This window comes from Canis lupus, chromosome 13 (genome assembly GCF_003254725.2).
Source record: "Canis lupus dingo isolate Sandy chromosome 13, ASM325472v2, whole genome shotgun sequence".
NCBI classification, from domain to species: Eukaryota; Metazoa; Chordata; class Mammalia; order Carnivora; family Canidae; genus Canis; species Canis lupus.
Window position 1 is genome coordinate 9,345,041 of NC_064255.1, and position 16,591 is coordinate 9,361,631.

General features: G+C 36.4%; 1 protein-coding gene and 1 pseudogene across 21 annotated transcripts in view; one reads left to right on the forward strand and one right to left on the reverse strand.

Annotated features, from left to right (window-relative positions):
* LOC112662504 (heat shock protein HSP 90-beta-like) overlaps window positions 1-14,057 on the reverse strand; it is a 64,183-nt pseudogene extending 50,126 nt beyond the window's left edge.
* Window positions 1-16,591, forward strand: part of EMC2 (ER membrane protein complex subunit 2) — a 402,209-nt gene that overhangs the window by 111,047 nt on the left and 274,571 nt on the right. For 2 of the 21 annotated variants that reach the window (XR_007401886.1, XR_007401896.1), the window contains exon 12: window positions 135-237. The exons of the other annotated variants lie outside the window; for them this stretch is intronic. The gene's annotated coding sequence lies outside the window, so the exon portion shown is untranslated. The remainder of the gene's footprint in view (window positions 1-134; window positions 238-16,591) is intronic. 21 annotated transcript variants of the gene reach the window in all.

Here is a 16,591-nt window from a genome sequence, read left to right on the forward strand (position 1 = left end):
AACTTCTAGGACAAAGAAAGTGTAGGTTTATGCTTTATGACTACTAGAATGCTTGGTGATAATGATGCTCAATGCATACTTTCTGAATAATTGAATTCAGTTCAGTTTTGTCTGTACTTGCCTTTTCTCCCCAGCACCAAGAACATACACCCCTCTGTTTATCCTTCAAGACTCAGTTCAGTTCATATCTTATTCTTGGAAAATTTGCCACAGTGTTGATCTTCTACAAAAAGTGTGGTAGGTATCCTTTGTAGCAGTTTCATAGAAGTTCTTTTTACTCCATTTAGGTGAAGGCATACAGCATATCACTGACTCCCCCTGCCCCCGGTCTGTATAGTGCTGAATATGTTGTAGTATCCCAGTATTTATATGTTTTTTCATTGTACTTAAGTGATTCAAATGTGTGACTTGAAGCCTCTGATTCTACAGATGCTTTGTTAATCATTTTTGTGAATCAGAGCTGGCATTTCTAGATTTATAATTGAGAAATGAATTTATAGATGAGATGCTTTCAGTATAAAAGATGCAGTATTTTTATTCCATCAAGTTTTGCCATGCTTCTGTAAATATGTCTCAAGACTCCCCTGAAGTCTGGAATTTGTGATCTTCAGCTGTCACTAGAGTGTTATTTTCAACTTAGAATGAGTAGCAGAAATATTACTTTACTTCATTAACTTTGAAACCTAGAGGGCTTAGTGTATGTTTACTAAAAAGGTTTTCAATGTCAACTAGAGGGCCGTGAGAGGTTCTCTGGGCTCTATTTTCCATAATTACTCAATTATTTAGCTCCCCTCTCTGTGTTCTCTTATGAGAATAATAAACTATTGTTTAACTCATTGGAACTCAGTGCAAGTTGGAAGAGTTTTCATTTCATAGCAAGCAACAATTTAGTGAATGTAATAATTAGATGATGAGAACTGCTTCTTGAGGAAAGGGGTAAGAAAGAGGCATGAATGAGGCCAAGAAGACCGCTCTGGCAAAGAGAGGAGGTTTTTTTTAGCAATGAATATAGGGTATACTGAGGTTTTATTCTTATGCATGGAGCCCAAATTCCCTGGAAAAGGATTTAGCCTGTACAAACTATGGTGCCCAAACACAAATGTATCATAGAAGCCTGGGCTGGAAGATTCTATTTGGACCTTATTCAGTGGGTTGTTCTTGTTGTCCATCCCACAGATTATCTTCTCCCTACTAATTACTTCATTTCCAGATGCTACAAATGAACACTGCTGCTGTGTGCATGACTAAAAAAATAAGTGGAAGACAAAAGCAAAGTAAGACTAATGATAGATCTTTTACACTTAAGCAAACTCCTGAAGGTTTGGATTCTAAAGAGACCCACAGTAGGAATACTTCCTGAGCTCCTGTTACAGACATGTGAACAGCTGTTCTGGACCTTCTCTTCTGTAAAAATCCTCATTGTTGCTTGGTCTCTGCAAGTAGAAGGCAAATTGCTCAGCTTGCTTTGAATATGAAAGAGAAATTAATTGTAGTTGGGTTTGACTTGACAAGGATCGAGGTCAGAATTTTTAGAATATTCTCTCAAATATTCCAAATATTCCTACCTTTCTAAAATATCAATAGATGGAGACATTTCTGAAATCATGAAGTAAAATAAACCAGGCAATTTTGGGAATATCCTGGGGGTCCGAGGCAGTGGGCAGCTGTTTTATTTTGTCCTATAAGAAGCAAAGTCTGTGTTGTTGAATAAGCCACCCTGTCAAGGCAGCCACAATGCATGAGAAATAAATCTTCATTGAGAATTTGGAAGGACATACACAAAATGGGTTAGACTTAGAAAAACTTTAAAAACTTTCTGGTCATCTTTCTCATTTTATTGGTGTACAAAATATCAGTTAAAGATTACTACCTGGGGCAGCCCTGGTGGCCCAGCAGTTTAGCGCTGCCTTCGGCCCAGGGTGTGATCCTGGAGACCTGGGGTCGAGTCCCACATTGGGCTCCCTGCATGGAGCCTGCTTTGCCCTCTGCCTGTATCTCTGCCTCTCTCTCTCTGTCATGAATAAATAAATAAAATCTAAAAAAAAAAAAGAGAGAGAGAGAGAGAGAGAGAGAACAAAACAAAACAAAACAAAAAGATTACTACCTTGGTTGTTCATCAAAAAAGGAGGAGCCAGAAATGGTTGACTTGAAGTCTATAACCACGGCTAGTGAAGTGATTTTACTGTTGGATTCTGCTCCATTGACTCTTCTGAGCATTTCACAGAAGAAAGAGCATGGTGTGTGAAGTTCAAAAGAGGGTGGATAGTTCCTTGCTTTCTATTACGAGCATGATATTTTATCTCTGAGCTTTCTTCCTCTGTTACTATAGGGTAATAATGATAACACATACTATTCAGGGTTGTTTTGGTTGTGAGGATTGACTGAGGCAATGCAGAGCTTAGGATATGGCAAAATTGGAAGGCTTTCTCAGATTTTAGATCCTTTCTTTCTCAGTACTTATCAGTTCCTTTTAAAGTCATCTGGCATTTGAGATTCAGAGACCTGGATGGGCCTAATATGATCTTGATTTTCTTCCATTTAGGTGTTTGTTTGCACATAGATGTGCAGACAGAGTTTAGGGGAGGAGAGTTCAGGGTATCTAGGTCAGAGCCCTGGCTTTAGAAATGGACTTTGAAGTAAATGTCAGTGAATGAAAGATTCACTTTGCATAGTGCCATTTCAAAAGAGACTGTAGAGTTTCATCCCCTCTTGGGAGCCCACTGTATGGGCATGATGCAAGTTAGAACAGGCACAAATATTTTATGGCTTTTCTTCAGTCTTGTTCATTTAGAGGTAATCATTGCAGCTCTCACAAAGGCCAAAAAATGATCACATGAACGCTCCTTACTTGGAAGATTGGTATTCTTACTGGCAAAAACTTCTAATTTCTCAGGACTGCGTGAAATTGTTAAACAATTAACAATTGTGAGTCTCTGCATATAGTTTCTTCATAACTCCTAACAAGCCAGTTCAACTTCCTCCTATTCCATTAGTCAAGACTACCGTCATCTCCTTTTTAAATTTTTTTTCCTTTGCACAGTTGTGTGTTTTCCAAAGGTTTAACCACAGTTGCATAAATATTTTTCCTGTTATGAATCTAAAGCTGACTGTAGGGAAATAAGATAATTTAGTCAACCAGATTTTCTATCTGGGAGTAGAAAGGATTCAGTGGAGCTTCCATAGGGTGGGACAATATCCTCCTGGGAAAACATCAGTCACACTAGTGCAGATTACACTAAGCAGTGCTACTGATGACTGAAATTAGAAAATCCCCATGATTCACCAAACTTGAACAATTGCCTAAAATATAGCGCTACATGTATTGCTTATCCATTTAAAAAGCCAGTTGATGGGATCCCTGGGTGGTGCAGCAGTTTAGCGCCTGCCTTTGACCCAGGGCGCGATCCTGGAGACCCGGGATCGAGTCCCACGTTGGGCTCCCTGCATGGAGCCTGCTTCTCCCTCTGCCTATGTCTCTGCCTCTCCCTCTCTGTGTGACTATCATAAATAAATAAAAATAAAAAAAAATAAAAAGCCAGTTGAAAGAGTCCCAAAAGGTTTGCTTAGGCAGAAAAGACCTCCAGATTTCCAGAATTGGCAAAACAGCTATAGTGGGGATAGAGGGTATCAGATACTTCTCACTGTAAAGGTGTGTGCTTGATTCTCCTACCAGTTCTTTAAATTTTCTGTGATAGTTCCATTAAATTCATTAAGTTTACTTCATACAACCCACACCCTGGTCAAGAACTAAAGCAAATATTTTCTCTTTTTTTTCTTGTTTTCTTTCTTTCTTCTTTCCTTCCTTCTTCCTTTCCTTTCATTCTGTCTTTCTCTCTCTCTCCATGGTATTATTCTCGGCCTTCATTATAGCTATTATTTTTCCTTTTTCATTTATTTTTTTCCCTTCCTCCCTATCTTGTTGCTGCTTAGGTTTTTTTGATACTACTTTTATAGAATTGGGTTGATGACAATTTTCAGTTTAGCCAAAGGACATCATTAATCCCTGCTCAACTTCCATTTTATATATATATTTTTCATATAATTTCTTTATTCCCTGTATTGCCCATTTCCAAATCTGTTTTCCCTACCATAGGCACCTATTCTTGTCTTTTAATGTGAGTCATTACAAACCACCTTTTTTTGTGTATTTATTTGCGGATATGTATAGCCATAAGCAATATGTATTATTGTTTTAGGTATGTGCTTTCAGTTTACACAAATGGTCTTACTTGATATATTCTGTTACTTTTTTTCACTCAACATTATGTTTCTGAAATCTATATGTCAATGTATGTAAAACAAGTTCATTCTTTTTAATTATATGTATTTTATCTCTTTGCCCTATTAATGGATATTTAGTTTGTTTTTAACTAGCTGCAGTGGTGAACATCCTTACTATATGTCTTTACCAGCAGAAGTTTTTATTGGGGTTCGGAGACATTGTGATTATAAGATTATAATCACTAGGTTCAGAGTAAATCCATAGTCATTTTTGTATTTATTTCCAATTTTCTCTTCACTATTGCTATTCCAGCATACATTCCTGCATGAAGATTTTGACTTCCCTACATCTTAGTTTTAACTTTGATACTTCTCAGCATTTTATTTTTGTCAGAATTGTGGGTAGAAAGTACTATTTCATTGTTGTTTTAGTTTAATATTTCTCTGACAATAAGGATGAGTACTTCATTATTTGTACATCAGGTGTTTAGTTTTTCTGTCTATAGATTGCATATTTATAGTCTCTGCCAATTTTACTATTGGGTTTCTCATTTTATTCTTGCTCATTTGCTGGAGATCCTTATATATTCTATGCATTTTTTTTTTTTTTTTGCAAAATGCAAATCTTTTCTCTGGGTCTGTCAACAGATGTAATAAAATCCATCAAACTTCTCCTTCATAGTTTGTGCTTTTATATCTTACTTAAAATCCTTCCCTGGAGGCACCAGAGTTGCTCAGTGGTTGAGCATCTGCCCTTGGCTCAGGTCATGATCCCCGGGTCTTGGGATCAAGTTCCACATCAGGCTTCCCTTAGGGAGTCTGCTTCTCCCTCTGCCTATGTCTCTGTCTCTCTCTGGGTCTCTCATGAATAAAAAAATAAATTAAAAAAATTAAAAAATAAATAAAAAAACTTTCCCTAATACTGCATGTTTGCAGTATTCTTTTACATTTTTAAAAATAGTATTAAATATTATCTTTAATACTCAATATTCCTGGAGCTCATATTGCAATAGAAAAATCAGAGTAAGTATGAAGGGTAGAAACGGAGTTGATGTAATTATTTATGTAAAATATTTATAAGAATAAGAAAATTATTAGAAGTAAAAATTTAGCAAGATGGCTGGATATAAAATCAGCCAATATTAAAATGGATTTAGCATTAGAAAATTAATTTAATTCATATGTTAACAGAATAAAGGAAACTAATCATATAACAATCTTGATAGATGTAGAAAAATTATTTGATAAATTCAACAATTTAACATAATATAAAAATGTTTATAATAAAACCCCACAAAATTAATCTGAAATAGTGGCACATTACATCCTAAAATATCAATAGCTTTCCCCTTTACCAGTAATCATTAAACAGAAAATACAAAACCAAAGTACCAATGATAATAAGCCTAACAAAAATGGGTAATACTTTTACAGAGAAATAGTTAAACACACTTCTAGGGAAACCCAAAAATGATCTGAATGAATGGAGAGATGTACTGTATTTCTGAATGGAAAGACAGCATCGTAAAGGTAATGTTTCTTCCCAATCCAACATATAAATTTAATGCTATCCAAATAAAATTCCAAGGTATAGGATTTAGATAGTGAATATCTAAAACCATCTTGAAGAGTAAAGATGAGAAACTACCCTTAAGATATAAAGGCTTATTTCAAATATGTAATAATTAAATTATTCTAGTACTAGCATAGGAACAAATAGACTATCATAATAGAATAGACATTCTGAAACCATGCCTGTGTACACATGAGAAGTTGATCACGACTGATTAGCTACTGAAAACAGTTATGAAATAATTATTTTAAAAATAATGTTGACATATAATAATAATAAAAACAACCACCAATATTTATCAGATGCTTACTGTGTTCCAGCACTGCTCCAAATGTTGAAATACCTATAGATTCAGGCTTATAACAATCAAGTGAAATAGGTGATATCTATAGCATCATTTTACAAATGATAAAACTGAGGCACAGGCACAGAGGGATTAGATAAATTGATAATTCCCAAGTGGGGATTTCATCCTAGGCAGTTTAGATTCAGTGTCCATCCTCTTAACCACTATTCTAGACAGCTATCTCAGATCTACATTGGCTCATTCTAAGCAGAAAAATAAAATTAGGTCCTTACTTTAAACTATGCACACACACAAAAATGATCTCTGGATGAATTATTTCCTTTTTAAGACACTTATAACAATCTATTATTTCTTGTCACTAATATCAGGGGTGTGGTGACTAACTCTCCTAATATGCATCTAAAAACTCTGAATGTCTTAGAATATCTTATTTACATCAGGATGTTCACTTTTGTTTTGTTTTCCCATTTCTTGTGCTTAGTACCTGACAGAAGAAACAAATTTGCTCTATGAAGAATTGCAGCTATTACATTACAGGAAGAATATAAAGAAAAAAGTGATAGACAATGAATGCTCTACATCAGAATAGAACTTGCTATCTAGAAACAGTGTATACTACTGGGACAGATAAAAAAAACTCCTGAAAAAGGGAATTTTTGACACAGAATCTTGAGCCATACGTTCATAGAAGCTCTTGGGGGTATATTAACCAAATGTCAGGATGCTTCCTGAATATGAATTCTGGGAAAAGCAACAAAGTACTCTCTTAGTGATATAGAGTCTGGAAATAAAGGTGTAGACCTAGAAATCCATAAATTCATCTTTACTTCACAATCAGAATAAAGTGGATACTCATGGGTTTAAATGCCAGCATAGAAATGGATAAACTTTCAGTTTATCTAAAATTTTACTTTTGTTTGTGTTATATTAACTGGTATATTAAAAATGTCTAATACAACTAAACTCTGGAATTTTGTCATTTCTTCATCTCTTTCACATTTACCTCCATTGATTTTCATTCAGTATCTTATATGTAACCTCTCCCTCTACCCTCAGGGCATGGTTGGAGTTTAGATAAGCAGGATACAGACAGGAATTTCAATGTTTCTTTTTATCTCTCACAAAAATTTAAGGGAGTCGAAGAACATAAACTACAATGATTATTGTATCTTCTTTAGTATCTGTTATTTCGAAAATCCTGGGAGACTTGGCCCTCAGGTGTTACAAACAGCTGTTATCTGTGTCATTCTGTATTGAGTATTGTGAAGTCATACATATTTGCTCCTGACACATGTCTTCTCTCTCACATTAAGTCTTGTGATGAATGGAACATTTCTTCCATGATAATTTCTTTTCTTAACAATCCATTACATAACTTTCTCTCCAATAGGGAGAGAAGGAACTAATTTTACAAAGTAGGTGTGCAGAGGGTGGGAACCGTGGATCTATATATGTTAGTTACATGGGCATATATATGTCAATGTTTTTTCTCCTAAGTCCACCAAAGAGTTAACATTTCTGCCACCCTTCTTCCTAGATAAAAACTGTCAAAAAAGAGAGAGTAAAAGTAAGAGCCTGGAAACACACCTAAAATTCCTTAGAAGGAACCTAAATATTTTTGTCTTGCCATTTGGGAAACATGATTCTTTTTTAATTATTTTTTTTTAAATTTGCTTCCTATAAACACTAGTAATATTTAGTCCTATACTAAAGCCAATTTTGAGGTCTTAGATCTACCAGACTTCTAGTCTCTATGTTGTACCTGAAAATCATACTGGGAAATAAGAAGCTGGGAATTCAACTAGATGAAAGGAGGAAATATTTGTTTCCAAGCTCTATTCACCTTATTTTGTGTGTGTATGTGAAGCATTTCCATATTGCTTAGTTTTAATGGGTTTCAGTAGAACTATAGAAAAAAAAAGTGGAAAAGAACTATGGCTTTCAAAAAATTGGGATCAAAGTGCAATTGGCATGCCTGATTATAAGAAGTTAGTTTCAAATGCTTAATTACCCAATTTCAAACCTCCTGTCACTATCTTGGAACTGTGAAGGTAAAGAATGTGAATTTCAACCTGCCGTTGCAGATATCTGCTTAAAGTTAGTATCACTTCTTTGAAGAACAGAATTTGACTTTTATCATAGTGATGTTAATAACTTTAAAGTGATATACTCCATAGTTATCAAGATACACCAAATAACAGGTGACCAAGAGACTAAGTAGCTATCAGTTTTGAAGAGTTTTAAGGAATAATCTAGTGTGATTAATTATACTAGACCACCCAAGCTGAGATTGTGATTCTGAGTATGGTCTTATTAGAGGGGCCTTCTACGATTATCTTGTTACTACATATTTAGTAAGTGCTTTCTGTAAATCTGCCAAATCCCATGTACCAACTTCCTCAATAAAACCAAGCATTTATGCCTGTCATCACTGTAAATGCCAGGGAACCACAGAACATCACGAGGAGTTATTTCACTCATGTTTTCTGTCAACAAAATCGCAATATCAGTGTTAACAGCATTTGTCATTTAAGCTTTTTTTTTTTTTTCTTCCTCCTAAAGGAGAACACTGTAATGAACCATTTGGGGAATTTGGATTCTAGAAACACTATTCTTAGAATTCTGGGTTATCCCAGGTGGTTGATCTGATTTTTTACTATTATAGTTATTTTTACAGAGTGGATTAACTTAGTTATGTTGTAATTTGATATATGCCCACTCCTTTCAGTTTAAGGAAAAAAAGATACTTCCCAGGCACTTCTTAGACAATGCGGTTAGTCCAGGACAGAACACCTCCCAAGATGTGTCCAGGGGACATTGAATTGTACAAGGGCAGTGGAAGCCTGGCACAGCACAATTTTATCTTCCCTGCAATAACTGTGGGGAAGGCAGCTTGGAATGAATTAAGTTGGCCTTAGAGAGTTCTGTGTGTTTGTGTAGCAGTCAGATAATAGAGTACACAGCAACTGGAAATGCAATGTCCCATGACTGAAACTGTTCTCAGAAATGAGATCCAGAATCTGTGGAAGAGGTTGTATGGTCCCATCTATTACTCTCATGGGTGTAAAAAAAAAAAATGTCATTTTGTTTTCTCTTTGTTCTCTCTGGTTTTATTTCTACATTTGTCTTTTCCTGTCTTTTGGGGGTTACTTGAGTGTTTTTTTTTTTAAGATATCTATTTTGATATATCTTTAGTGTTTTTGAGAATGTCTTTGTATATAACCTTTTCAATGGTTGCTTTAGGTGTTACATTATATTTACCTAACTTAACAGTTTACTGTTGTCATCATTTGACCAATGAGAGTGAAATATAAAAACCTTCCCTCCTATTTTATCCCTTTACTCTCCTCTGTTTATAATTGTCTTAAACATTTACGTATATTTGTAATCACATCAGACAGTTTTATAATTTTAAAAATATTTTATTTATTTTAGAGAGAGGGAGCTCTGGAAGGGGCGTAGAGGGGGAGGAAGAGGGAAAGGGAGAGAATTGCAAGCAGACTCTGCACTGAGTGTGGAGCCTGATTTGAGCCCATGATCCTGAGATCCTTAATTGAGCTGAATCCAAGAGTTAGTCACTTAACCAACTGAGCCACCCAGGCACCCCAGAAAGTTTTATAATTTTTGCTTCAACTCTCAAACATAATTTAGAAAACTCAAGAGGAGAAGGAAAGCCTATTATATTTATCCATATGTTTGCTCAGTGTAGTCTTTCTTCCATTTTGAGATTCCATGGTTCTTTTTTTAATAATTTATTTTTTTAATCACATCCTTTCCATTCAAGGTATTACTTTTAGCCATTCTTTTAAGGTAGGCCTTCTGGAGACAAATTCTCTTATATTTCTTTTATCTGAGAATGTCTAATTTCCTCTTCATTCCTGAAGGATATTTTCACTAGGTATAGGATTCTGGATTGACAGTTCTTTCAGCACTTGAAAGATACTGTTCTGGGCAGCCTGGCTCAGTGGTTTAGCACCGCTTTTGGCCCAGGCCTGATCCTGGAGACCCAGGATCGAGTCCCGCGTCGGGCTCCTTGCATGGAGCCTGCTTCTTCCTCTGCTGCTCTGTGTGTGTGTGTGTGTGTGTGTGTGTGTCTCATTAATAAATAAATAAAATCTTAAAGAAAGAAAGAAAGAAAGAGAGAGAGAGAGAAAGAAAGAAAGAAAGAAAGAAAGAAAGAAAGAAAGAAAGAAAGATAGATTGATTCTGTTCCACTTCCTTCTGGCCTCTGTGGTTTCTGATAAGAAATCTACTATTATTTGAATTGATTTTTTCCTATAGGTAAGATATTGTTTCTCTGGATTCAAGTATTTCCTTTGTCTTTAGTTTACCGAAGTTTGGCTGTGACATGTGTCTTGGTGTAGATTTCTTTATAGTCTAAAATTTACATTTGGAAAAAAAAAAGGTAAAATTTATATTTGGTTGTCCATTAAACCTCTGTTTCTTTGCTAAGACTCTATTTTTATAAACAATTGTTTCAAGTAAATTTGTAATTGCTTGTTAAAGCATTTTTTTGTGATGATTGCTTTATAACATTTGTTAGATAACTCTTCCATTTCTTTCATATCATTATTAACACTTCCTGATGGGCTTTCTTCATTCATTTAGAAATTTTCCTGGTTCTTGGTATGCAAGTGATTTTTTTTTTAATCAAATTTTGGACACATGGGGTATCATGAGAATCTAGATCTTCTTTACACCTTCTCATTTGGCTATCTTCCTGTACAGAGAAAGGAGTGCTGTCAGGTGGGAGCCTCTATTGTCACCTGAAGGGAGTGCTCCTTGTTATTGCTGGATGAGGTTTAACTCACCACCAGGTCTCCACTGACACCATGGTAGGGGTTTACCTCATTATTACTGGGCAGTAGTAAAAATCTTGACTCTCTACCAGGATTCCTGTGGTGTCACTCCACTGCAGAGAGGAGCATACATCTGTTATCCCAGGGTGGAGGTAGAAATCCAGGTTCCCCACATGGTCTTCACTAACACTGTGACTCTTATTACCACCTGGGGGATAAAAATTCCAGTCCTCTAGTTAGCCTTCTCTGACATGATTCATTACATTCTGTCAAAGGTAGAAGTCCATACTCCCTGCTCAGCTATTGTTATTTTGAGTAGAGAAGGTCACAGTATTTTTTTTTTTTCTGTTGTGTTTGGCTGGAACAGAACAGTTCTTTTTTAATAAGATTTATTTATTTATTTATTTATTCATTTATTTATTTATTTATTTAGAGAGAGAATGAGCATGCACAAGTCAAGAGAGGAGCAAAGAGGGAAAGAATTTTAAGGCTTGTAGCCTGAATGTGTGGGTCGGGGGGTCCTCAGTCTTACAACCCATAAGATCATGACCTGAACCAAAACCAAGAGTCTGTTGCTCAACCGACTGAGCCACCCAGGTGCCCCAGAGCAGTTATTTTCTAAATTTCTTTCTTGCTAACTATCCTGTTCTTGTCCTTTGACTAAAGAGAGCAAACTTTGTTTGTGTGTGTGTGTGTGTGTGTGTGTGCGCATTACTGTTTCAGGATTACCAGTTTATTTGGCTCAAAGTCTGGGATATGTATGTCAAAAAGAAAACCCAGGGTATTCACTACCATATTGACTTGAGTCTCTTGCTGGTCTGCTATCTTCTCTCCATCTTTCAGAGTCGTCTTTTTTGTGTGTGTGTATAAAACTGTATCTTCTTTATTTTGCATACTTTAATCTCAGAACAAAATAAACAAACACCACAATACACATCCAAACCCCTTGTCAAATGTCATGAAGGCTAGGGCTTAAGGCCCTTCTTTCCTGCTTTGAACAAAGACAGGAGGGAAAAAAAAATCCAATAGACATCAGCAGGGATCTCATCAGGAACAGCAGCACTGGGTTCCTCTGCTGTCACTTCATCTTCATCAATGCCCAGGTCTAGCTTGATCATGTGGTAAATGCGGTTGGAATGAGTCTGGGGATCCTCCAGTGAGAAGCCAGAGGAGAGCAGAGCTGTTTTAAACAGTAGCACCTCCAGGTCCTTGACAGCCTTGTAGTTCTTGTCTGCCTCTGCCTTCTGCCACAGTGTCTCCACAATGGGGTGGTCAGGGTTGATCTCCAGGTGCTTTTTGGCCATCATGTAGCCCACTGTAGAGTTGTCCCAGAATGCCTGGGCTTTCATTATCTGCTCCATATTGGCAGTCCAGCCATAGGTGCTAGTCACAATGCAGCAGGGTGAAGACACCAGCCTGTTGGAGATGGTCACCTTTCAACCTTCTTATCCAAGATTTCCTTCATGAGTTTGCAGAGATTCTCAAACTTGGCCTTGCTCTCCTCCATTTTCTTCTCCTCCTCTTCATCCTCAGGCAACTCCAGGCCCTCCTTGGTAACTGAGACCAGACTCTTCCCATCAAACTCCTTGAGCTGCTGCATGCAGTACTCATTGATAGGCTCTGTCGTATATACTACCTCGAAGCCCCGTTTCCGAACTCGCTCCACAAAAGCAGAGTTGGCAACCTGTTGTTTGCTCTCACCAGTGATGTAATAGATGGACTTCTGAGTCTCCTTCATATGGCACACATACTCTGAAAGAGAAGTCATCTCATCTCCAGACTGGGAAGTGTGGTAACGCAGCAGCTCAGAAAGGCGGCACCGGTTAGTGGAATCTTCATGGATTCCAAGCTTTAGGTTTTTAGAGAACACCTCATAGAATTTCTTATAGTTTTCCTTGTCTTCTGCCAATTCAGAGAAGAGCTCAAGGCACTTCTTCACAATATTTTTGTGAATGACCTTCAAGATTTTGCTCTGCTGGAGCATTTCTCGGGAGATATTCAGGGGCAGGTCCTCGGAGTCAACCACACCATGGATGAAGTTGAGATACTCTGGTATCAATTCATCACCGCTGTCCATGATGAACACACAGCGGACATAGTTTGATGTTCTTTTTCTTCTTGTTTTCAAAGAGGTCAAAAGAGCCCGATGAGGGATGAACAGCAATGCCCTGAATTCCAGCTGACCTTCTACAGAGAAGTGCTTGACTGCCAGGTGATCTTCCCAGTCATTAGTAAGGCTCTTGTAAAACGCTCCATATTCCTCCTGGGTGATGTCATCAGGGTTTCTGGTCCAAATGGGCTTAGTCTTGTTCAGTTCTTGATCAATGTATTTTTCCTTAATCTTCTTTGTCTTTTTTTTTTTTCTTGTCCTTGCCACTATCATCCTCCTCATCTGAACCCACATCTTCAATCTTAGGTTTCTCCTCATCATCTTTATCTTCTTCCTCTTTCTCCCCTTTCTCCTCCTCTGCCTCATTATCACTAATTTCTTTCTCTTATTCCTTCTCCAAATAAAGGGTGATGGGATAATCTATGAACTGGGAGTGCTTCTTCACTTCTTTGACACATCTCTCCTCTAAATATTCTGTTTGGTCTTCTTTAAGATGGAGGATCACTTTGGTACCCCAGCCAATACAGTGAAAGAACCCCCAGCAGAAGACTCCCACGCATACTGCTCATCAACATTGTGCTTTGTGATAACAACCACTTTATCTGCCACCAGATAAGCAGAATAAAAGCCAACACCAAACTGTCCAATCATGGATATGTCTGCACCAGCCTGAAGAGCCTCCATGAATGCTTTAGTGCCAGACTTGGCAATGGTTCTCAAATTATTTATGAGATCAGCTTTGGTCATACCAATGCCTGTGTCCACCAGAATCAGGGTGCGTTCCTAGGGGTTAGGGAAGATGTCAATTTTCAGCTCTTTACCACTGTCCAACTTGGAAGGGTCTGTCAGGCTTTCATAGCGAATCTTGTCCAAGGCATCAGAAGCATTACTGATCAACTCTCGAAGAAAAATTTCCTTGTTAGAATAGAAAGTATTGATGATGAGGGACCTGAGCTGGGAAATTTCTGCCTGGAAGACAAAAGTCTCCACCTCCTCCTCTCCATGGTGCACTTCCTCAGGCATCTTAAAGGAGAAGAGCTGTGAGCACTACAGCCCACGGTGGGCAGGGGCTGTGTCCGGCTACAATGCCACACCAAGGCTGCGTGAGGGTGACTCCTCGGAGTCGTCTTAATGTTTGTTTTGGATCTAATGTCCAAGGGTTTTGTTTGTAAAAACAGGAACATGGAAAAATTTTGAAAAAAAAAAAAAAAAAAACAGGAAAAATGATGTCTATCTTCCTTATTTATTTATTTATTTATTTATTTATTTATTTATTTATGATAGTCACAGAGAGAGAGAGAGAGAGAGGCAGAGACACAGGCAGAGGGAGAAGCAGGCTCCATGCACCGGGAGCCTGATGTGGGATTCAATCCCGGGTCTCCAGGATCACGCCCTGGGCCAAAGGCAGGCGCCAAACTGCTGCGCCACCCAGGGATCCCAAAAAATGATGTCTATCTTCCTGATAGCAACAGTCCCTCTAAAGGCTTTACTCTCTTATAACAAGACATGGAAAACTTCTCATCAGAAATCCCACACTCCTTGATTTTAAAAGCAAACCTTCAGGATGAACTTCAGTGCTTCCAATTAACATTGATTTAACTATTTTGCCTCAAAAAATGATGAGATAAAATATTTTAGAAGATCTCTTCACTAATATTGAGAGCATCAGATCAATCCCATTCTTTTTTTACTCACCGTGCCCTTATTTGAATTCTCTGGTAAATACCATACTGATTTTTTTTGAGGCATCTAGATTTGAGCTTTAAGAGTCGTTGGCTTCACTGTCATGTTTATTCAGCCAACTAATAAATGTAAGTCATGTCTAGTCTTCATTATAACAAGTGTAACCAGCATATTGAATTGAATATTAACATGAAATTTTTTTTATTATTTTAATAAATCCCTCCTGGGCATTCCAATACAATAATACAAATTTGCAAAAGAAGGCCAAGATTTTTGGCAGGTATTTTGGAGAGATCTAGCACTCTATGGTGAGCAAAAATTGGGATTTCCACTTTCCTTCTTATATCAAGATGCTTGTTTCTGGACCATTTATTCTGCCCCATTAGTTTTTCATTTTGTCTGTTTTAGACCATTTATTGCCATGGCTTTCTAATATGTCTTAGTACCTGGTGGAATGAGTCGTGGTTATTTGGAGATTTTATTCTTTCATATAAACATCTAAATGTTTGGCATGTTCCCCTAAAACATTCTGCAGACATTTTATTGGTACTATATTAAATTTAAACATGATATGTTTATTCAGGTTTATTCAGGTCTTCTTTTATGATAGTTAAAGGTACTTGATACATTCTCTTCACAAATGCCTTGTTCATTCTTTATGAGATTACTCTCACTTTATGTTTTTTTTTAAATTCTATAATGTGATAGCATATTTAAAAACTTGGTGAATTCTCTTATTAATTCCAATGGGTATTTTTTTTTGTTTTTCTTTTTTTAAATGATCATACCATTAGGAAATGTCTTGCACCCTCCCTTGCAATTATCATAACTCTTTCTTATCATATTTATCTTTCTTACTGCATCAGTTAGAATGTTCTGTATTACTGCACTGAATAGTAAAAGAGACAATGGAAATTTTTATATTGTTCCAGTTCTTAAAGGTAATATACTTAACTTTCAGGTTTTACTAGATAGTTTTTTATCAAGTCAAGGAAATTCCTTTCACTCTAGCTTTCTGAGAGTTTAGTCATAAGAATCTATTGACCTTTATCAAATATAGTTTTTCTTCATTTATTGAGATGATTATGTGATTTTTTCTTTTAGTTTATAATGTTTAAATTGCATTAATAAGTTTTCTGATGTAATTAAACTATTTTGGATTGGTTGAATCCACTACATTGGATTCTGGTATATTAACTTTTAAATGAATTGATAGATTTGGTTGTCTAATTACTTAGGGATTTTTGTGTGTTTAAAATTTTTATAAGTTAACTATACCTATACTTTTCCCCTCATTATTTTTTATCCAGTTTTGAATTCATGGTTATACTAGCTTCATAAAATTAGTTGGGCAGCTTTCCCCTTTCTCCTATTTTTCTGGAACAACTTGTATGAGAAAGGGATTATCTGTTCTTGAAAGTTTGGTAGTATTCAACTACAAAACCAAATGGGACCAAGGTTTGGTCATTTTTGGAGGGGGAGTTCTTGACTCCCATATCCAGTTCTTTAATGGTGATTCATCTATTCAAGTATTATATTTCTTCTTGGGTTTATCTTGGCATCTTACATTTTTTTCCAGAAATGTATCCATTTAAGCTAGGTTTGCAAATGTCTTGGCATATAGTTGTAATAGTATTCTATTATTTTAAAAAATCTTTGTTACACCAAAAGCTTATTGCTAGTTATTTTTTCTAAATTTTATAAAGCAAAATTTCCAGGGTTTTTTTCCTCTCTTACTAATCAAAGAATTAGTTTTGTTACCCATCTTTAATTAAATAAGTTTTATGTAAAATTGATATCTGATGTTATCTTTGTCTGTTCCCTTCATTTTACCCAGTTTTGTTTATTATATTGCCATTTTTCTAATTTATTTTTGGATATGTACTTTAATTATTTTA